Source organism: Sapajus apella, unplaced genomic scaffold, assembly GCF_009761245.1.
Source record: "Sapajus apella isolate SASKATOON/1434 unplaced genomic scaffold, GSC_monkey_1.0 scaffold15, whole genome shotgun sequence".
Taxonomy (NCBI): Eukaryota; Metazoa; Chordata; class Mammalia; order Primates; family Cebidae; genus Sapajus; species Sapajus apella.
The window spans coordinates 5,835,445-5,859,826 of NW_022436955.1; the positions used below are offsets into that span (position 1 = coordinate 5,835,445).

Below are 24,382 nucleotides of genomic sequence, written 5' to 3' on the forward strand. Positions count from 1 at the left end.
GGAGGGAGGGAGGGAGGGAGGGAGCTGAATGAGCCAACAGCAAAGGTGTACATTAGCTGAATAATATTAAAGAGTCAGAATTTGACTCTCACCTCTGTGACTCCATTATCTTCACTAACAATACTCAGATATAAATCATATGTGCATACCCTAAACCAACTTGGCAAGTTTGGGAATCCAATTTTCTCCAAACTGCCAGAGTTAGCGTCTTGAAGTCATTTTGGGTAAGCAGGGGTGGAAGGGAAGGAAACTCACATCTATTAAGGTACTACCATCTGCCACGCAGAATGTGAAGCACTTTTGTGTGCTCTGTCTGTACTACAGATTTTCCTTTTTGTGAACTTCTGCTGCTATTTCCCCATAGAAACCCACGGCATCAGGAATGTAAATGATCATAACCTTCAAGTTGCTCTTAACACCTAATGCAAATGTGTAAAGGACTCAACCTAGGCAAGCAATAACACGACTAAATTTCTGTAGCACAGGGGAAGTTTACAAAATGCTTGCACATATTTCATTTTACATACCACTTAAAACAACATTTGGAGGCAGATGGAGAATACATTGTTATCTGTTTTACAGGTGTGAAACAGAGTTTCTTGCAGAATAAGAGTTTTGTCCAAAGCAATACAAGTTAGGGACAAAGATCATGCTCAAGCCAGTGTGCCCACTTACTTAAGTCAGAAAACTTGGAAGTTATCCAAGATCTCTCTCACTCTGCCTCCCTTTCTCTTTTACCACTTGCCTTCGATTCTTCCGCATCTATAGGGAATAGTTAGCAGTTCTCTTTTCTAAATGAGGAACTGAGAAGATAAAATGCCACCACTCTGCAACCCATCCAGAGATTGGAAGAGGTGACAACTGTTCTAATCGATTACTAAAACTGGTCATCTTAAAACTTAGTATTACTTTGGAGAAGCAAGTTGCTTGTTTAACTTTTTCACCAGATGATGTATTGAATGTTTCCTCTGTAACTTCCTGCTTTCTGCAAAATATATGCTAAATATGTCTCTCTCTCTCTCTCTCTCTCTCTCTCTCTCTCTGTGTGTGTGTGTGTGTGTGTGAGAGAGAGAGAGAGAGAGAAAGAGAGAGAGAGAGATTTTTACAGGAAATAAGTAAAAGGGAATGTACTGTTTTTTGGGCTCTGAACCAGAATGAAGAAGAAAGTACCTTTAACAAGTGGTTCAGAGAATAAAAAATTCAACAAAGGCAAGGAATTAAATCTCTGGGATTCAATCATTTAACAACATTTACTAAATACCCTCTCAGGAAGTGCTGGATATGGCAGTAACCAGAAAATAAATTTCTTGCCTTCAGATAGCTTACCTCCTGGTGTCAAACCAGAATTTTTTTCTTCTTTTTTGCTTTTTTTCTTTGAGACACGGTCCTGCTTAGTTGTCTAGTCTGTTGTGCAGTGGCACAATCATGGCTCACTGCTTCTTGACCTCCCAGGCTGCTGGGATCCTCCCATCTCAACCCAAGTAGCTGGGATGGACTACAGGTTCAGGTTACTACACCTGACTAATTTGTGTGTGTGAGTGTGGGGGGGGGGATCTCACTGTGTTGCTCAGGCTGGTCTTGAACTGCCGAACTCAAGCGATCCTCCTGTCTTGGCCTCTCAAATTACTGGGATTATAAGTGTGAGCCACTGTGCCTGGTCCAGAGATAGATTTTTTTTCAATGTGCATATATTGGGTTCAAAAAATTTTTCTATGTATAAAGTGACTACAGGAAGCATTTGGGTTTCATAACTCTCTCAGGATAATTCCCTTTATTTCATATAATCTGTCACCACTTATTTCTAACTTTAATCCCTAAAGACATTAACTGAAAGTCGACAGTCCTCCCTCCCTTCAGCCTTTCCTCCTGGCACTCTTTTTTTTTTTTTTTGAGATGGAGTTTCACTTGTTGCCCAGGCTGGAGTATAATGGCGTAATCTAAGCTCACAACTTCTGCCTCCCAGGTTCAAGCAATTCTCCTGCCCCAGCCTCCCAAGTAGCTGGGATTACAGGCGCCCGCCACCATCATTTTTAAGTGTTTGCAACAGTAATCTTTTTCAACTCTAAAATGATGTGTTAATTGCAGTAGTAGCAGTAATGGCAGTAAATACATATGGTGAGATAAAAAATAAAATACGTACATGTCAAAAGAATGTCAAATATTAATAAAAAAGCAGGCAAAGTAAAAAGTCACCTTTTTAACACAGTCCCCTGTCCTCCAGTCCCTCTCTGCAGAAGCAACTGCTGTTATCAAATTATGTTTCATGTGTGTTCATGCATGTTCATGTGTCTATACCTTAAGAAATATTCTATGCACACATAAGTATACACAAATGATTGGACTCTTCATTTTTCTGTGTACATGAATTAAAAAATTCTATGAACACTATTCTACATCTTGCTTTAGAGCTAGTTCATAATATATACATATAGCACTAACATTTTTCATAGCTGCATAGTATTCTAAAGAATGAATATATCAAAATTTATTTAGGCAATCTTACTAGAAATCGAACCTCATTACTTTTCTATTAAAATCTTCAGTGTCTGGCCCTCCGCTCCAATCACATATATGATAAACTGCAAACCCCGAAGAATACCAGGAGGAATTTCTCATGGCTGGGATTTAAATAGGGAGTAAGCTATGGGGCCAAGTATATGCCTCCATAGTATTACATGTTCTATGCTGCTGAACTGTTTTCCATGTTTAAATTGCATTCTCATTCCCCTCATTTGTGCCATTAACTCTTATCCTCTCTTCTTGAGATATGTCCTCCAGTGTAATAAATCCTATATTGCATTCAAAATTCATTTTAGATTTCTGTTTCCAGGAATCTTACTTTGATGGCAGGTTCCAGGTGCAAACTGAGTCAGGCACTACTTTCATGTGTCTGCACAGCAACCAGTATATTGCTAAGTGTGCTGTATTGAGGTTGCGGATTTCCTTGATCGTCTCCTCTAATTGAGTGTAAATTTCCTTAGACATGAGAAATGGGCCCTATTAATCTCTGTATTGAAGAACATAGCACATAATTTACCTATTACGGGCCAAGGAAAATTTGTCCAATGACTAATCGAATGTAAAAAGCTTTATGACTCTCTTCTGATGTTCTACTACTCACAAAAGCTACCAAAATGAATCTATTTGGAGGATATGTTAGATCACTGGTACTAACAGTGTGGTCTTCAGACCGGCATTGTCAGCCTTGCATGGGTACCTCTCAAAAACACAAATTCTGTCCCACCACAGAGGTATTGAATCAGAAACTCTGAAGTCAGGCCCACCATCCCTGCTTTAACAAATCCTCTATGTGATTCTGATGCCTACTGACCCTTCAGAACCACTGCAAAGGAACATGTTTCTCAATCCCCCTACAAATGATTTTGCTCTTTATGTTAGAACCACTTCAGGAAAAAGAGCAAAATATCACAATGCTGTTCATATTTCCTTGTAGTACAATTTTATGGAAGTTCTGATTGTGTCCTACAATACTTAGTTTCTGCTAACAAATCTGTCTGACGGTTAACTCTGAGTCCCAGGGAGATTAAGAAAAATGAATCAAGTTTCAAACAGGTGATTCCTTGCACGAAATCATGCTAGATTTCTTGTTCCTAGACAAGTTATTCACAGGTAAAATTGTATTAAAGAGGAAATAGTCCTAGTATACATACAAAGAAAACATTCTTTTAAAAGACCTAGAAAATAATTCTTGTGATAGAGGATAATAAATGGGACGATGTCTCAGGATTGGACCAACCTAAAGCTGTAATACAGAGGGAAGGAAAAACAAAACAAAGCAAATTGTTTAGAGGCTACTAAAAGTAATTACTGTTTTATACAAAAGATCTTCTGATTCTCAGATTCTAAAGGAACAGATTGGCCTGTCTGGGGAGGAGGCATGTTTGCTGTTGCTTCTACTTTTTTTTTTTTTTTGATACGGAGTCTCTCTTTGTGGTCCAGGCTGGATTGCAGTGGTGGAATCTTGGCTCACTGCAACCTCTGCCTCCTGGATTCAAGCAATTCTCCTACCTCAGCCTCCCAAGTAGCTGGGACTACAGGCATGTGCCACCATGTTCAGCTTATTTTTTATATTTTTAGTAGACACAGGGTTTCACCGTGTTAGCCAGGATGGTCTTGATCTCCTGAACTTGTGATCTGCCCGCCTCAGCCTCCCAAAGTGCTGGGATTGCAGGTGTGATCCACCTCGCCCTGTCTACTTTTACTTTTTATATGTCTTATTCTTTACTTAGGCGGATTAGAATAGAACAGATTCCATTAGGAAGACTGACAGCCTATAATCATATGTAATAATATGTTTTCTCATTATTGTATAATTAAAAGTAACACGCATTTTTATTAAAAGGATGAAGGAAAAATTGCTTTCAACTTCACAAGCTTACATCTGACCTGCCCAACTCAGTAGATATAATCCAGCCACTCTTGTTCTTTTCAACCACTTTCCTCCTGCAAGAATGTATGAAATCTTCAGATGACTCATACTGATCCTAATCCTATGTGAAAGTTTCCTGTGTTTTTAAATCATGCTGAAAAGATAGTTAGGTTAGGCAGCTTTAAAGACATGTCTCCTTTGCCTCCGGACAAAGAAAAATAAACGTAATCTATCCTTGCAGATATATTCATCAAAACTCAAGGCCAGTGGAAATATTTATTAGTGCCTCTTCTATTTCTTAGCTTAGAATATTTGAGCTAGAAGAGGCTTGACAGGTCATCCAACCCAATCCCCGGAAGCAGAGATAAAAATAACAGCATCAGGGCTGAGGTTAGGTCCAGGATGGGAAAATCATGCCTTCTAATCGAACAACACCGTTTTGACACCATCATTGCAGGGAACGGAAAACTCTGCACATGGGGACAAATTCTGCCCTCCTCAGAGAACGATCACAACTAAAAATTCTTCCCAATCTCTAACCAGGCGAAGCAAATGCATGTTCTGATATTTTCCCTTCTTAAAAGAGCATTAATGTACTAACACATTACACTGGACGATGCTCATGTACAGTCGGCTTTTTTTGGGAATATGTGAAATCATATAATATTGACATTCCCTAAAGCTACAGCAGCTTTCATTCTAAATTCTGAAGTTTTCTCACAAACAGAGACATAGATAAAATGATCACCAAGAAAAAGAAATTTTTGTCTAAACCCATGGTTCAGTGGTAATTTAATTAATAAAACACTTTTCAAAACACAAATTAAATTACACTATATCAATCAGGATAGTTTATTGCATCTCTGATTAGGTCTACAATTTATTTATTCATTTATATTTATTTTTTGTGGGGATGAGGGACTTACTACATTGCCAAAGTTGGCCTCCAACTCCTGGGCTCAAACAATGCTCCAGCCTCACTCAGGCTCTCAATGTGCTGGGATCACAGGTATGAACCACCACACATGGCCCAAGTCTACAGTAGTTAAGCATTTTGTTTTCTTTCATATATGAGGCTAATACTCCTCAAACAAATATTTCATGACTGCAGAATTGAGTGTGTGTGTGTGTGTTTAATAATAATCCTTTTCTGAGGAGTTTTTTTAAAGAAGAATAATTCCTCTCTTTTTCCCTAATATTCAGATTTTCTCTAAAAAGGTCATAAGGTCATAATTTTAATGTTATTTCCAAGCCACCGTAACTTTAAGTTTTTCAGAATCTATTTTGCTGCTGTGCCAGGAATTCCCACAATATTCCACAATCCTGCCGTATGGTACACTGTCTTAAGTAAAATGAAGATGTTCTATTGAGAAGAGACCATAATGCATATTTCTTTGAGGCCCTGCCTATGTCATTTTGCACATGTCATCCAAGTGATCTCATATACCAGTTCTTTATCTAGGCCCTTAAAGTCTATGCACTGACTATGATATGTATTTTCTCTTGCTACTACCATATTTTTACTCTTCCAGAAAACAGTTGTCAGATGATCATGGACTTCCTTAAAGTAGAATGCCAGTTAATAAATAGAGAAGGAATAAGGGAGATTTTTTTTTTTTAGACGAAGACTTAGTCTGCCACCCAAGCTGGAGTGCAGTGGTGCAATCTCGGCTGACTGAAACCTCCACTTCCCGGGTTCAATGGATTCTCCTGACTCAGCCTCCTGAGTAGCTGGGATTACAGGTACACACCACCATGCCCAGCTAATTTTTGTATTTTTAGTAGAGACATGGTTTCACTATGTTGGTCAGGCTGGTCTCAAACTGCTGATATGGTGGTCTGCCCACCTCAACCTCCCAAAGTACTAGGATTACAGGCATGAGCCATAGCGTCTGGCCTAATGGAGATTTTTTTTTTTAAATCATGAATTAATGCTAAAACTATTGGATGAAAGTCTAATGAGAAATAAAATTGTCAGAATGTATTTCCCTACAAATTACTTATTAATAACAAAAGGAAAATAGTAGCTTTGCCAACAAAATCCCTGGCAGACACTATCTCAACCAGGTAAGCAAAGTTAGCATCATCAATATTGAGATAAACCAACCTCATGTAACTTGTAATATGGTGCCCTTAGAAAACCGCATCACTTCTATAGGGTTTTCTGTTAAAAACACATACTTGTAGTACTCACAAGAGAATATCAGATAAAGAGAATATCAGATATTTTGTAAAAAAATTTTTTTTTAAATACCTGGCATATAAACTCCAAAAATATAAATTTCAAGGAAGTCTGGGAAATTGTTCCATAAAAGGAAACTAAAAAGATATGACAACTAAATGCTGTCAGTCATCTTGACCTGTACCAAGAAATACAAATACCTATAAACAGCAATTTTAGAACTGCCAAAATTTTATATGAACTATAGATAGAATAATAGTATTGTGCCAATGCTACATTTCCAGATCATGATAATTACTCTGTGGTTAGAAAATACATTGAAGTATTTTGTGGTAATGGAAAAAATATCCCCAACTTGCTGGAAAATGATTTAAAAAAAAATGCAATATGTGTGAAAAGATAATTAGCAAATGATAAAATAAGTGAAGCAAACTTGATAAATATGGTGGGATTCTTGTATTAATATTTTTGTATTAACATTATTATTGTCAGAACTTTTCTGTAGATTTGAAATTACATCTCAATAAAATGTGTAAATATATATGGTAAATAATAATTAAAGCACTTCATCAAATATCTACAGGTGTATTTTTCCTCATTTGACAGATGAGTAAACGGAGATTCAAAGAGGTCAGGTTATTTGCATAAAAGAACATGGCTAGTTGGTGGAAGAATTGGAATTTTAACCCAGGAGTGCTGGCATCTAAGACTCTTCAGTCTAACATACTGTCTTCAACCAGGTGCCCTCCATCCAAGACACAGAGAAAGCTGATGAGACTTCAATTTATCCCTTTGTTGCTTCTTCCTCTGAGATGTGCCTAAGGTCTCACCTTGTAATTAAACGAGTCATGCCCTCTATATGTTTGACATTACTGAGAATGCTGAGTCACCCAATGTAAGACCATGGATCAAAGGACCTCTGGGATAGGTAATAACATTGCCATCCAGAAAGAAGCTACCAGTCACCTAGAAAAGATATTCAAGTCTCTGCTTCCTCCATTCACTTTCTTAATCTTCGAAATAAAACTTGAGTTGCTGGTTCCAAAGATCATTTTCTCTCTAAGACTAGATATTTTATTCTAATGACTTACTGAGCCAAAAGATTTGATAAAATCAACACAGAAGGGAATAAAAGGACTTGGTTCTAAGAAATTGGAAGGGTAGATACTATACGGAAGCTCAAACTAAGGTACTGGGCATGACAAAGCAGGTAAGATCAGGTAAGTACAAGATTCTCATTAGCAAACAGAACTAATATACAGCTTTAGAAGGATGAAAATTTTAATGATCAGTGATGCCTCTTCATTATCTGATTATAAACAATAATCAGAAGAGTAAGGATAATAAAAAAAGAAGCTTTCCTGCCAGGCGCGGTGGCTCAAGCCTGTAATCCCAGCACTTTGGGAGGCCGAGGAGGGTGGATCACGAGGTCAAGAGATAGAGACCATCCTGGTTAACATGGTGAAACCCCGTCTCTACTAAAAATACAAAACATTAGCTGGGCATGGTGGCGCATGCCTGTAATCCCAGCTACTCAGGAGGCTGAGGCAGGAGAATTGCCTGAACCCAGCAGGCGGAGGTTGCGGTGAGCCGAGATCGTGCCATTGCACTCCAGCCTGGGTAACAAGAAAAAAACTCCGACTAAACAAAAAAAAAAAAAAAAAAAAAAAAAAAAAAAAAGAAGCTTTCATCCACTAAGTGCCTGCAATATGAAAGACACTGCTAGGTATTTCTCATACATTTACTGCCTCATCTAAGCCAAAATATAAAGATGACCCAATATTTTACAGATGAACAATCTGAGCTCAGTGATGTTGAGCTGACTTGTTTATGGTCACAAGGATTAGGATCTAAAACACTAGCGAATGACAGCTTTTGGAGAGACTGGAACTATTAAAAAGAAAGATTGAGATTTAGAGGCAGAAATTCAGAGTAAAAGGATCATGAAAATCATGGAAGTTACAGGCTACTTCTACACAGAGATCATGAAGAATGAAACAAGTCTTTAGAGCTAGATAGATGAATGTCAGAGTTTAGCACATATAGAAGAGTCTTCACAACACTAGAAAATTTACCTAACCTCTTGCAGTGTTTGTTTCTAATTATGCAGTTATAATAACAACTAGATTTATTATGAGAATTAAATGAGATAATGGTTGTAAAGCGCCAGGTAGTGATTATGACTTTTTAAAGGACCCTGAAAAAGGTCACACACATGCATAGTGCTTTCCATGTGTCTCTGATGTTCATATTGTGTGCACTGGGGCATACAAATATATGAGTTAAAAGTTCTTTGGGGAAAAAAAGAATCCCCTTTTTAAAAAAAAATTAGGGCTGGGCGCGGTGGCTCACGCCTGTAATCCCAGCACTTTGGGAGGCTGAGGCGGGTGGATCAAGAGGTCAAGAGATCGAGACCATCCTGGTCAACACGGTGAAATCCCGTCTCTACTAAAAATACAAAAATTAGCTGGGCATGGTGGCGCATGCCTGTAATCCCAGCTACTCAGGAGGCTGAGGCAGGAGAATTGCCTGAACCCAGGAGGCGGAGGTTGCGGTGAGCCGAGATCGCGCCATTGCACTCCAGCCTGGGTAACAAGAGCGAAACTCCATCTCAAACAACAAAAAAAATTAAGTTATGGGATACATGTGCAGAACATGCAGGTTTGTTACATAGGAATACATGTACTATGGTGGTTTGCTGTACCTATCAACCCATCATCTAGGTTTTAAGCCCCAATTGCATTAGGTATTTTTCCTAAGGCTCTCCCTCCACTTGTCCCCTACCTCCTGACAGGCCCCAGTTTGTGAGGTGCCCTTCCCTGTGTCCATGTGTTTTCATTGTTCAACTCCCACTTATGAGTGAGAATGTGCGGTGTTCCGTTTGTGTGTTAGTTTGCTGAGAATGATGGTTTCCAGCTTCATCCATGTCCCTTCAAAAGACATGAACTCATTCTTTTTTATGGCTGCATAGTATTCCATGATGTATATGTGCCACATTTTCTTTATCCAGTCTATCATTGGTGGGCATTTGGGTTGGTTACAAGCCTTTGCTGTTGTAAATAGCACTGCAATAAATATATGTGTGCATGTGTCTTTATAGTAGAATGATTTATAATCCTTTGGATATATACCCAGTAATGGGATTTGCTGGGTCAAATGGTATTTCTGCTTCTAGATCCTTGAGGAATCTCCACACTGTGTTGCACAATGGTTAAACTAATTTACACTCTCACCAACAGGTAAAAGCATTCCTGTTCTTCACATGCTTAAGACGGTTCATGCTACATCCTTTCTGAGTATAATAGCTTTCAAAATGTTGTGAGAAAAAAGCTAGGATTAAAAAAAACCATGCATTTATTTAGCATCTGCCAGTGTTAGATGGTTTTATCAGTTCCAACAAAAATGTTACACAGATATCTTAACTAATAAACATTCGCTTTGAAAGCACAGTCTGCCGAAAACTGAATAGAAGGGAGATGCTGAAGGCATAATGACATAGAGGAAAGATAGAGCCTTTGGCTAAAATGTTGAGTTGAACCTTTTTCTCATACGTCTCTGAGCTGTTCTTTAATACAGTTGCTGAGAAAATTTAACATATCATTTTCTCCTGTAATGCCAAATTCAAATTTAGTGACGTTTGTAGTAGCACTACTAGTTGTAGTAGATGCTGTAATAGTAACACTAGCAGTAACTAAAGCTAACAATAATTTATTAATGAATAATAAAAATTTGGATTGTCATTATAGTTAACCTTTATACAGCACCAGTATGCCCTATTCTAAGTGCTGTCCTTCTATCAACTAATTTAAGGTATTTAACAATGCTGAAAAGTTGAGTGACTTTCCAAGGTTCAATAATAGTAACTGCTGTTGGTTGAGGCTAGAAAAGGATCTGGGACTCATTCACATAGATAATGAAGACACAGAAATGAGGGAATGATTGATTGGTCTAGCTCTGAAATTCAGAAATGTGATTCTGAAGCAACAGAGAAAGCTGACTGGAAGAACAGATCTGACCACCTACGTGGAGAAGACTGGACTTATAATTTTCCATTCTCAGTCCTTTGTTTAATGTTTAATCCTTACACTTAGAGTTAATCAAACAGCAACTCATTCAAGATGGAATTTTCACTTCATCTCCTTTACTTAGGATTTCTGGGTTGGGATGGAGAGATGTATATTAGGAGTCCTGAAAGTAATTCAAGCCCTGAAATTCAGCTAATCCAAGGTGACCTGAGACCAGCCCTTCAATACAATAAGGGTGTGTATATGTGAATATCAACCTGATGTATATCTGTTCACACAGCTACCTCATGCAAAAAAATAGCCCGAGGTAAATACACAAGCTATACTTTCTGCTTTTGACTGGAGGCTTAACTTGTCAGTGATAATGATTTACATAGCGATCTTCTCCCTTCCTGCCTGGAAAGTTGCACTAGCTTCAAGCTATGTGCTTTGTTAAAGAGTCGGGGAGAGAGAAATTCTTTTTACTTCAAATCGGTTTTGATTGTTAATTCTTTTCCAGGAGTAATGTGAGATCTGGATAATGTAGGTGAACTGGTAGTAATGCTGTTGTTGCTAAGAAAACAATTAGATATTATTTTCAAAAATGACACAAGAACAGAGGGCCAGGCACCGCATGTTTTCACTCATAGGTGGGTGACAAACAATGAGAACACTTGGGCATAGGGAGGGGAACAACACTCACTGGGGTAGGTGGGGAGGGGAAGAGGGGAGGGGAGGGGAGGGAGAGCAGTAGGCGAGGAGGATGGGGAGGAATAGCACTGGGAGAAATGTCTGATGTAGGTGGCAGGAGGGATGGAGACAGCAAACCACCATGGCATCTATGTACCTATGCAACAATCCTGCAGAATGCAGGATGTGCACATATACGCCAGAGACCAAAGCACAATTAAAAAAAAAAAAAGAAAAAAGGAGTAAGGTTGTTTAAGAGTGAATAGCCCACTACTGAATATTTTTACCTTGTTTCTTGTAGTAAATTTTCTTATCATTCAGAATCTTTTTGTGCGTCTTCATGACCTCAGCAAACACCCTGATATGTCCCCAGTAGATATGGTAGTATAAATGTATTAATTCACTTTACTCAATAATTTGTCAACACTTTGTAATAACAAGTTAATCAATTGTATTGATTTTGAGAAAAAGAAAGTAAATTAATCTGTAGAATGCCATAGTAGTTTCTAAACTGTGTGTGCATATGTTTGATGAAATGATATAATGTGTCTACCCGAGAAACTTCAACTTTTTTATAAGAGACTATTTATCAGAAAAATTTAGAATTGAAATTGAAAGCAAATATATTTACATTTAGGGTTTGACTCAGCAGCTTTCAGCTGACTGACCTTAAAGAAACTGTACAACCTCATTAAATCAGTTTATATCTACAAACTGAAATACATGACAGTGTGTACCTCATATGGAGTATAAGAGCACTCAATGAGATATGCCCTAAGTGTTCAACCTATTGCAAGCATTAAAGTAGTCAAAATGTTAGCCATTCGCATTATTGATGATAATCAGATTTCCTATTACATGTATTAGAAGGGGATTCTAAAATGGATGTTGTGATACAGCAGAGTCTAGAAATAAACTTCTGGTGATAAAATACCCCATTTTTATAAGAACAAGTCAATAGAAATCTTAGGTGAATTTACAAGTTTTACAATTTATCTTAGGTAATGGATCTTACTGACACTGTATTTAAAAACAAATTTATCAGAAATGTCTGGCACATAATCATCCATTAGTACAAAGGTTAAAAATTGTCTTAATAAATATGCGATTTCGGTGGTAAGCATGTGTGCGTATCTTGAAGGAGGCAGGCATATAACATGCTTAAGTTATTGTGAATCAGGGATTCCTTCTCTTCGGTATTTATAAAATGTGCCATTAAAAGTTAGCTTTTATTTCAACAAATTCCATATACTTTGAATCAGGATTTATTTTAACCTTTGCAACAGTTTGAAGATCAAGCGTTTTTAAAATTTTGCACAAAAAATAATAGCAGTTGAATAGCTCTATGTTATTGCAACATAATAGCTTTTATAAAGTATGTTTTAATATGCAATCTCCTTATAAGATGTTATAGATTTAATATTTCATTATAATTCATAGTATTATGATGGTGGTTATTTTATACTTGCATGCATGAACAGTTTGTAATGCCTGACTGTGGTTTTTTTCAGGGATATGTTTACTCTTAGATGGCTCAAAAGAGATGATCCTTTTGACTTATGTTCCTCTAAGGTGGTCTACAGCAGGACAGAAGTCAATCTACTGTGTCTCACATAACTGTTGAATTAGATGGGTTACTGAGGGTGGAGGTTCAAAGTTGGAGTCATCTTTGATATCCCTCTCATCTTGATCTTCCAAATAATTATTATATTGGCATGCGGCATTTTGAAATATTAGACATGTTCATCTATCAATATGGAATGTGGTTATCCATCATTTTATGCTACTTTTTCTTCTTCTCTTTAAATATTGAAAAGTAAGTGACAATTAAACATATACTTTCTGTAAGGCTGGTTGCCTCCCTGGGAGGCCGGACACACCCACCTCTGCACTTGGCACCTGACTCTGTACCCAGCACCAGGCTCTGCACTCGGCACCTAGCTCTGCCACATGGCTCCCCTGGCCAGATCTCATACCGGAAAAACCGCCTGACAACCCGCCAACCAATAGTGGCCTGCCCCGTTCCCATCCCGCTCCCCTGGAGCCAATCAGAGCACCCAGCTGTTGCTCATTCCTCATAGCCATAAAAACCCCATGCCCCAGGAAGTTGGCACGACTTCTCTGGTCCCCTTTCCCCAGACCAGAGAACCTCGCTCAGGAGCTGAATAAATTGGCATTTAATTTTCTTATACTGGCCTCAGTTTCCTCATTTTAAACTCGGCAATAACCCTTACACTTTCCTCTATGCCTTCAGAAGGCAAAACACTGCTTCTCCCACTTAGGATCAGTTTGTATGAATCAAAATCATAGGGAAACAGAATGTTGTATTCCAAAGGGCACTGGAAAGTACTGAAGGCACCCAGGTTATTGTACAGATGGGAAACATATGGCCATAGAATAATGGGATCAAAAGACATCTAGCTAATGGTAATTTTAAAAAGCTTTAATTAATGACAAAAATGTCCAAGGCATGAAATGTCTAGAATAGAATATCATAATACTTAGTCCCCACTCAGTGAACTAGGATTTCACATCTATTGTTTAGGGGAATTCCTAAAGGACAAATCTTACAAACTAACTTTCTCAATGAGGAAACTGAGGGTTAACCACACTAACTCTCACATAAGTTTACAAGCTGAGTATGGGGCTGTGGTGACAGGACTTGAAGCCTGGCTTTGTCTAACTTCAGAACAGAATCTCATTGTCACAACCCTCCAGGCTACCATATTTCTCCATGAAAAAGATACGAGCCTGGACTCTTGACCTGCAGAGGTCAATAAGGTATTGCAAGGTAGGATATTCCATATAAGCTGTTCTATTTCAGGCAATAAAGATGACAGATAAATAGACAAGCCATTGTGGTTATAACAACAAAAAAGATAGAAGCTGTGTTGAAAACTTGCTAATGGTTTCAGAAATTTATGCTAATCATCATTTTCTAATTCTGTATAAATGTGTGTGTCTGTGGATATGCGAATGTGTATACCCCCTGGTGTTTCAAACACAAGGTTATGGTTCATGAAAAGCAAGGCTTGGGGGCTTGGGTAAAACAATATATTTTAAACAGTAAATTGTAAAATAGAAAATACTGTTCTTTAAAGAGAATAGAGGTTCAAATTAAGTACCTGTATTCAGTCAATCAGTCTTAATGCTTAGAGTTTTCGGGGGAGAAAGAGTAAAATCCCTCTCAGCCCAAGCCCTTGCTAGATGGAATAGAAAAGCTTCCATTGTGCTGACCCTTTTCTAAATTTAAGAGAGAAAGCCAGAACCTTGTGGAGTTTACAGAATAGCAGAATGAGAGGATTTTGTGTTTGCAAAGATTCTTACAAGGCTCTAATTCCAGAATAAGAACACTTTCTTCAGCTACCTCCAAAGTTCTCTTGAGACACAGGATCCTTCAGATGCAGACTTTACTTCCCATCACATCTCAAGGAGCAGCTCCCAGGCATTTTGATTTTCTTTGTAAGTATGACAACACTTCCCTACCAGGTCACAGTATGTAACTGTATCCCAGCACTTGCAAAGTCAAGGGACATTGAACTGTGCTACCTCTTGTCACCCAAATCCAAGCCCAGTGAAGTATTCCTATAGGAAGACTCAGCTGCAAAAGCCTTCCTCAAATATTAGCAAATAATTTCCCCTATATCCTTGCATGTATGTTTTTCTGGCCTGTGTTATGCAGCTCTCACAATGTGGGGTGCTAGGATATATTAAGGAGCACAATCTTGAATGATGTGAAGCTAAGAGGTCACAAAGTAGTACAGTTTTTGAAAACCTCATGAAATAATATGTCCTTGGAGGATGTCTATTATTAATCCAGATTCTCAGCTCACATTTGCCAGTGCAAGTAGGGAAGTAGATTAGTCCCTGGAATTAAAAAAGACCACAGGCCAGGCACCATGGCTCATGCCTGTAATCCCAGTACGTTGGAGGCCAAGGCAGGAGGATCACAAGGTCAAGAGATCGAGATCATCCTGGACAACATGGTGAAACCCCGTCTCTGCTAAAAACACACACACACACACACAAAATTAGCTGGGCTTGGCGGTGCATGCCTGTAGTCCCAGCTACTCGGGAGACAGGAAAATCTCTTGAACCTGGGAGGTGGAGGTTACAGTGAGCAAGATTACGCCACTGCACTCTAGCCTGGCGACAGAGTGAGACTCTGTCTGAAAAAAAAAATAAAAATAGACCACATAAACCACGTGATTGAGTGGTGCACTTACATAGGACTCTCACTCAGGGCTTTCTTACCGTAGCTGCACTGGCATGCTGCAAGATTTATGAGTGGATGTCTTAAGAGGCCTGCTTTGTAGGGCAACCTGGAACTACAGTACTAATCTCAACATGCTTTGAATGGCGAGGAGTTACCAGGGGGGGAACACCACCTGCAATGCTGATTGATTCACAAAAGCCTCTGGTGAGGCAATATGATCACGACACGACAAGGTGTCCAAAGGTCCGGTTCCTGGTGTGTGTCTAAGGCCGTCTTAGTCACCTCACTTGGCTTTTTGTGTTATTGGGATGATCAAAAGAAATATTTGGAAGAACAAATCATGCTGCGTAAAAATAAACACTTTTCCATGAGAACTTTGCTCCTATTTCCATAAGAGCTCATCCATGTGTAAAGAAACACAAGAAAGAACCAAATAAAGTGAGGGAGGGGGTGGCACAGTGTAGGCAGAGGAAGTATAGGTTTTGGAAATAAGTTAGTTTTGCATTCCAACCCCAGTTCCCCACCTTATTAACCAAACTGGGACAGTGAGTAAATTTCTCTAAACCTATTTCTTTATCTGTTAAGAGGGGGTTGATGTTAATAACCTTATGTCACAGGATTCAAGTGAGATCTAAATAAGAGTTCATATATCCGGGAAAGTACTAAGTAGTCAAAAAAGTATTATTTTCTTTGGTTCTATCTATGTATATTCTCCAACTTCCACCTTGCTTGTTCTTTACTGAGCCATACATTTTTAATGTATTTGCTCACCCCATAAATATATATACCTACTAAATACCCACAAAAGTTAAAAATAAAAGATTTTGTAAAAAGCATTTGCTCAAATTATTTGTAAAGTAGCAGAAACAAAAAACTAGCATTAGCCTTTCCTGTGGCCATTTTAGATTATTTTAAAATTACCTGCATAAATTAAGTTGTTTTTAAACCCAAATATAATAGAAAGATAAATCCTGTTTTATAATATTTTTTGCCAATGTTTCAAAAGACCATTTCACAATTTTACAAAGTTTTAGAAAGATGTTAATTGTTCAAGGGCTTACCCATATGCCTTTTGTACCTTCCTATGTCTCTTCTAAACTGATGCCATAGTCTGTAGGTAGAAAGCTTGTGATAATGTTATTTAAAGACTTATTATTAAATTATTATGCTCCATATCTGATTTAAGGTAAAATGGCCAGGATTTACTTGCTAGTGCCCATTCCTAGAAAATGTATAAGGCTAAAAACCAGAATTGGTCTCTGAAAGTTTAAGAATAGTGAAAGATCATCGTGTCTGTCGGTTCACTCAAGTTGTTCTGACTTCATGCCAAGTCCTGCAGCCTCAGTTATTCAGCAAATGTCATGTGTTAGAATCAAAATACAGTCTTTTCCAAAGCAAAAACAACAAAAAAATCAGAACCTGTGTGATCAGAAATGTCACAAAAGTATATATTAACCCATCTGTCCAGGGGCTAAAAGAAATTAGCCTGGGCCTAGTGAGAATCACGCAGTGGAGCCCCAAATCCTTTGCATTTGGCCTTTCTCTACTTGCTTATTCTCTGGCCTTCCCTTCTTCTCTCTGGGCACTATCCTACTCCGTTTCCTTCTTTAAGTCTTCATTTTTACTTTACCTAATTTTCTCTCTCATTGGTTGTGATCCTCTGTGTTTCTTGAATGCTGTAATCTTGTGAAAATCTCTTACTTTCTGTATGTTTTCTGGGTCTCACCTTCTTTTTTAAATCTATTTTTATCTTTATTATTATTTTTTTTTTTTGAGTCAGTATCTTGCTCTGTCACCAAGGCTGGAGTGCAGTGGTGCCAACACAGCTCACTGCAGCCTTGATTCTCCTGCCTCAGCCGACAGCTGGAACCACAGATGCACACCACCACACTCAGCTGATTTTTAAAGATATTTTGTAGAGCTGAGATCTTGCTGTGTTGCCCAGTCTGGTCTGAAACTCCTGTGCTCAAGTGATTATCATGCCTCAGCCTCCCAAAGAACTAGGATTACGGGTGTGAGCCACTGTGCCCAGCCTAGGTCCCTTATTATGTTGTATCGCTTGCAGTGTGACTTTGGCTTTGTATTTTGGGATTTCTGTTTCACTCTCTATTTACCACTTGGTTCTGTGGTTTGTATCTCTTTGACCCTGTCTTACCACCTCATTTTGTTTATGTGTATATGATGGTGAGGAGCTGGGAGGGTCTCCATATTTATTGTTTGGTCTTTCAGCTCTTTTTTTTTTTCTTTTGCTTGTGTCTTTCCTCTAACTGGAGGGATGGATGAAAAGATAGAAACATTTAAATGCATTCTTTCTTGGGGGTTTGATGGGGAGGGTTTTGCTGTGTTGCCCATGCTGGAGTGCAGTGCCATGATCATATAGCTAGCTGCACCCTTGAACTCCCAGGCTCAGGTGATCACAACCTTAGCTTCCCAATGTGCTGAGATTACAGACACAAGCCACAGCCTTAAATGCATGTCCAATAGTGTAGTTGAGATGTGAAATTGGGGCTTAGCTATAAAAAAACTAAAACCTTTACGGTAAGAATTTAATGACAGGAAAAACAGAAGAGAGTACTCGAAAAACAGTGGCCTTGATCAATAGGACCAGCCATTGCAAACATCTAATAATGATTTCTGAAAACACCTGGAAAAGCTGATTACAAATGTTCCTACAAAGTCAGGGATGCCATCAGAGGATGAGCTTTGCCAAAGCAAAGCTCCTTTAAGAGAAAAAATAATAGGATGTGCACAAACACACACACACACACACGAGTATGACAAAAGGAAATCTGCAATGAGAAATTCATTTATACTTTTAGGTTCCTATAAGCACATAAAAAAAGCAAAGAAAAACTCCACTATAAATAACCCTGCCACATTCTAAATAAAGCTTTTGAGTGGCTAGGGAGTCTGACTTGCTTCTAGGAATTACAGGATTCGGTCATTTTTAAGAGTCATGCTTGCTCTTTCATCAAATTACCGTTCCTCAGAGAATCTGCTAAAGGCAAAAAGGGGTTATTCTCAGTGGCCAAGGTGCACCAGAGAACTGCTCAGGAGAAAGTCACCAAGATGCAGGCTGGAATGGAAAAGATGCAACAGAGGAGCATGTATCTATTTGGAAAAAGGCTCATAAAGTTACAAGGGGCATCAGGGAAGTCACTGCAGAGAGCTAAGTAAATTATAGATCCCACCTCTGGAGCCTCTGCAATATTGTCTGCCAGCTCAGTTTCCAAGAGTACAGGGAATTGTTACTAAATTATTCAGCATTAACACAATTAGTTCAAGCAACTGGAGGGTTATACAAGTGTTTTGTCTTCTTTTAGATCCTGTCTATGTGTACAGGATTTTATTTTTCATCCCACTCTTCTTTTTGCTGTTCTGGTGATTCTCATTTTAAGAAGAACCTAGAAAATTGCCCAGTTTTAGCAAAAGATTCCAGAACTCCCTAACTTCATGCTACAGCTCTGGTGAGGTTAAAAGCTCTGCCCAGTTCAGGCAAAGCCAGAATCATTACGCTCTGGTCACCTAGCCAGTGAACATTTACTTCCAACCAAAAGTCTTAATTTTTTAATCTGTGAAATGGAAAATAATAACATATGTAAATATATTTAAAGCACCTAGAAAAATGTCTGAAATTCTCAATAAAATCATTTTTCTCTTTTTGCTACTCCTCCATCATTTTTTCTTATTCATCAGCATAATTATTTTTAATGTATATCTTTAAATGAGAAAGTAAAAAATTCAAGATACTGAGCTAACCCCCATATTTGGAGAATAACCCCCAAATCACGGTGTACTTGGTATCCATTCTGCCCAGGCCCAGACTATGCCAGTGTCATCTCTTCTTCTCATAAAATAAATAAAACAAAGCCATGACAAGCATAAACCTCAGGGACATTTTTCTTTTCTCAAGGGATTTACATGCAGCACTGTCCCCGACTAGCAAAGCATATAAAGGTGCAAAACTACGTGAGGTGGCTTTGTAATTAGAGAAACATCTCTCATTGTCTGCTCAAATCTTATTAGACCTTTTACATTCTGAGTCATGAGAATATACCTTTTTTTCCTTCCATTATCTCACTTTTCTCATCTGCAAATTGGGGTCACTGCCTAGCACACTGAGCGCCAGCCACCTAAGGTTCAAATGCGATTCTGTGTTGCCATGGTGACAGGAACAAACTCTGTGATCACCATGCTCATATTTGACTCCCGGCTTCATCACGTAATCACTATTTGTGTACCCTGCACCTTCTGGTGGAAATAACTATGCCCTTCAGTGACTCTCTCCTGATCTGGTGATGTGTATAATGGTACTTTTATCAGGGGACTTCTTCTGTGAAGATTGAATAGGCAAACTTTAATATATTGTCAGCCATATAATAAACACTCAATAGATACTATCATTTTATTCAAATTGCTTAAAATGTCTTTTTCTCTTGGCACCAGGTACAGATGGCATGATTGCACCTGGCGCCAAGAGAAAAAGGCATTTTAAGCAATTTGAATAAAGTGATAGTATCTATTGAGTGTTTACTACATGGCTGACAATATCTGGTCTATTCCATGGTTACGGAACTTGTTTAATGTGCATTTAGCAATGCACAAAGATTGTAATCCCAGCACTTTGGGAGGCAGAGGCAGTTGGATCACCTGAGATCGGGAGTTCGAGACCAGCCTGACCAACATGGAGAAACTCCTGTCTTTACTAAAATTACAAAAATAAAAATTAGGTGAGAGCAGGGGTACATGCCTGTAATCCCAGCTACTCAGGAGGCTGACGCAGAAGAAGCGCTCGAACCCAGGAGGCAGAGGTTGTGATGAGCTGAGATCATGCCATTGCACTCCAGCCTGGGCAACAAAAGCAAAACTCCGTCTCAAAAAACAAAAAAATCTTTTTCTACCCCATCTTAATGTCCCTGGATAATGTTATCAGTTTCCTAGTTCCAACAGTATATTCACAGAAAAAAAAAAAAAAAAATCCAACCCTGCTGGGTTTTTCTTAGGAATAGGGAGAAATAGAAATATTCGTGTAGTGTTTTATTCCCTGCTGTTTCCCAATATTCCTCAGCCCTTCTGATCAGTCTCATTTAGATTCTGCTACTGTCTTCCATGGAAGTCCAGTGACATTTGATACTCTGTAGATTTCAGAACGCATCTGCCTCATTGTGATAAATACATACAGAGAAAAGGAAGTAGTCCACAGAACTGAGCAGAGAACAGTTAACAGTTCTCACCAAGGAATTAGCTGGGAGTAGGAACATGGGTGCACACACAGGTGGTTGCTTTTCACCATCACATGCAATGTGGAAGGAGTCCCATCAGCCCACCATGTTCATCACCTACCCCATGGGGTTCAAATAAAATAAGCAGCTGTTTCTTTTCAAAACATCACCTAGGATTTTTCCAAACACTGGCCCCCATGACCCTTTTTTAAAAATTGGGTGGTATTCAAAAGGGGTTCTGGCTGGGTACAGAGAGCAAAAAAGCATGATCTTACCCATAGAGGCATTGATTAATGATTGGCTGATTTCCTAAAAACTAAATATATATTTCATTTTAAAGGCTTTAACGTGCACATGAATTACCTAGGGACAGTGTTAAAACACAGATTCTGATTCAATAAGTCCGGTGTGCAAATGTTGAATGAAATTCTGCATTTCTAACTAGCTCCCATGTATTGATGCTGGTGGTCTGCAGACCTCACTTTGAGTAATAAAAATGTAGTGTATTATATTTCTTCTCCAGGATATAACATCTAAAGGGATTTCTAAACGTATTAAAATCTGAGGTGAGAGAGCCAGTACTGATGAGAAAACATATTCACATCTTAACTGAGTATTCCAATTTTTGATTATGGACAAGGCTGTGTATCGAAATACTGTGTATCAAAATATTCAATGACTTAGGGAAAGAAACAAGCATGATCAAATTAGGCGAAGGTGTGTGTGAGCATGCAAGTGGGTGAATTTAAGTTAATTATAATGGAAATGATATGTACAGATGGAAAATAATGAACTATTTTTAAAATACCACTGTCTAGAAAACATTCTTAGCCAGGCCAAAAGAAATTCTGTAAACGCTGTAACACTTTTATCTTTTTTAAATAACGTGATTCCATAAATAACTTTTCTAGGTCATTCTTATCTAGTGAAAAAATTAGAAGCAACCTGTAGGCTGACTATATTACTTGAAGACTCAGTTGCCCATTAAGAAAATCAAATATAAAACCTTCACATCTGGTTAATATCTGGTCTATTCTATTATTACAGAACTTGTTTAATGTGCATTTAGCAATGAAGAAAGATTGTAGCTTTCTTTCTCTCTTTTTGCTTTCTCTCTTCATAGTTTCATTAAAATGATTAAATAAGCCTGGTGCTTTATTAATTGATGAGATTGATGCTACAAGTGGTTAGCACAGGTGTAGTTTTTAAAGTGAGATTCTATTTACCAAATTAATTTCACATTAAGTAATAGCCCCTAAGAATTTGCTATGAATGGATGGCATTGATGTTAAGATACTTGCAAAATATGACGTTTTTTCTCATTTTATTATGCTTTACATTTTAATAAAAGCACATTAAGGAAATAAAATGCAGAAAATTAATTTTTAAAACTCATAATCCAACCACCTATATTGCATGAAAAGAGATGGAATATATTGATATATTTTCTTACAAGTTCTCCTGTATTGCTTTGCAGTATAGTTACTAATCTGAATCAATGTCAGAAATTAACTCCTCAATATTTTTAAGATGGGTTACCTGGATATCATGTACTCATTAGATATAATCATGCATTTGGGAAATTTTATGATTCTATGTTGTTTTCAGCTGGAGAAATCTTCACATCAAAACAGTAAACAGTGGTTATAGACATGATTTGCATTATCTTTAAATTAACTATTTAAACCAAGAGCATTGGCAATGTGTGTGCATTTATGGGGGTGGAGGTAATTGAAAAAAATAACAGTAGAATGACTAAAAGTATTGAATATGGGTGAGCAGAATAATGGGTACTAATGGCTCATTATTTTTGTAAAAGTTTGAATAAATACAACTATATTCACAGTTTGGAAATAGGTACAAAAATGTTTAAATATATTTTTCATGTGCACATACATATTTTAACAGATATATGTCAGGCACTCTGACTGTATCACATGTGTATTTTAACTATTATATTCTATACACATTTTATATCTTGCCTCTGGTATTTATTAAGTTGCAACCATGCTCTCACGTTATAAGTCTTAATTTTTTAATTGCTTTATGCTATTCCGTCATGTGAATATGCAATGAGTCACTTTCCAGTCATGCAGCATTTATATTTGCTCAATGCTTCCCTGTGAACTTCAGCTTCATACTTGTGACAGGAATCAGTACTCTGCACTTGCTTTTTTGTACACTGACTATCTTGTTGCTATCTGTTTAAGACACAGAATTATATAATCTGATTGTGTCATCCGTAAACATATGACTGCTATTATTTTGCTTCAAGTGGGAAAAATATCTGCCTTCATGAAGTGATTCTCAAAAAGTAGGCAAAATATGCAAGACTCTCCTTAAAAGAAAGCTGGTTGAATTCACTTCTCAAAGCATCTACAAACATAAGCCTGGTCCCTTGGTAACGAATGAGGTGAACAGAGTGACAGTCTGGAGCTACAAGGGAAAAAAAGGGTTAAGAGATGATTTGCAGTTTTTCTCATGCAAAAACTCAGCTAAGAGATCCTCCATGTGCATATGTGTGTACATGCGTAGGTGTGCATGTGTGTTTAGGGTTTCTGCTAATGTAAATGACTAATATTATTCTCTTTATTTATATTAGCATCCAAAGTTTCCAACAGCTCTGGGATACCCTTATTTCTAAGTCGGGACATTGGAGAAGAGGCAGTAAACTCTTGTTGTTTAGCCAGATTGAGACACGCAATGCTGACTTGCATTCCTGCCAAATTATTGGTTCACAAGGCTCTGTTTGAGTAGGCAGAAGCTTCATGGAACTGACTGAATTGTTCTCACAAGGCCGAAGATACAATTTAGCTGTGAATGCATAGTCCAGCACACTTAACATGCAAACGACCAGCAAAAAAAATAATGGCATGTCAAGTGCAATTTTCTCACCAGTCACAAACACCGTAAACTGTAATATAGTTTAATTATTTGTCATCCCGTGTCCTTCATACTAAGCACCACCCAAATGATTTCCAAGTTTCAGTGAAGAGGGAAGGTTAGAAGGTCATATTTAAAGAGAGAAAATGAGTCAGTGCCTTGGAGGAAGAGAATTATAAATAGATGTGGCATTACCAGCAAGAGAGTTACATCCAAATAAGGAACAGCTCAGAAGCCCAGGTAGGAGGAAAAAAGGGAGGATAGAGAGCAGAGAAGTTTATGTAAGAAATAAGATTTAGTATAAAAGAATTCTGACCACCTGCAGAGCACAGGACTTACAGAACAAGGACTAAAACAACCTGAGCCAAAAATCAATGTTACACACACACACACACACACACACACACACACACACACTGAGCATTTCTAATCTGAAAATCTGAAATTGGAAAACCTCCCACATCTGAAAGTTTTTGAGCACTGACTTGACACCAAAAGTAGAAAATTCCACACCTGAGAGGATAGATCCAAGATGGCCAATTAGTAGCAACTCAGGATTCCAGCTCCCAGCGCGGAGGGTGAGTGGCCACCACATTTCCAGAGGGATTTTTATGGTCCACAGACCAGGAGATTCCCAGGTGGAGGAGCCCCACGGGTCGCCAGCAGGGCTGTTTCTGCCAGCGGGCTGTTTTGGCCGGTGCCGGGGCGCAGCGGTTCTCTGTACAAAATACATGGGTCTGGGCGCCGTTTTAGCTGGCAATTGGAGTTCCTGGCAGACAGAGTTGCCCATTCAAC

At 38.3% G+C, this 24,382-nt stretch overlaps 1 protein-coding gene and 1 long non-coding RNA gene across 5 annotated transcripts in view; one reads left to right on the forward strand and one right to left on the reverse strand.

The window, feature by feature from the left end:
- The window catches only part of CDH8 (cadherin 8), a 385,302-nt gene that overhangs the window by 334,653 nt on the left and 26,267 nt on the right, over nucleotides 1-24,382 (reverse strand). The window lies entirely within an intron of this gene.
- Nucleotides 622-24,263, forward strand: LOC116555496. Its single transcript, XR_004270553.1, has 4 exons — nucleotides 622-633; nucleotides 1,123-1,127; nucleotides 9,433-9,439; nucleotides 23,915-24,263. It is a non-coding gene; the product is annotated as an uncharacterized LOC116555496 (long non-coding RNA).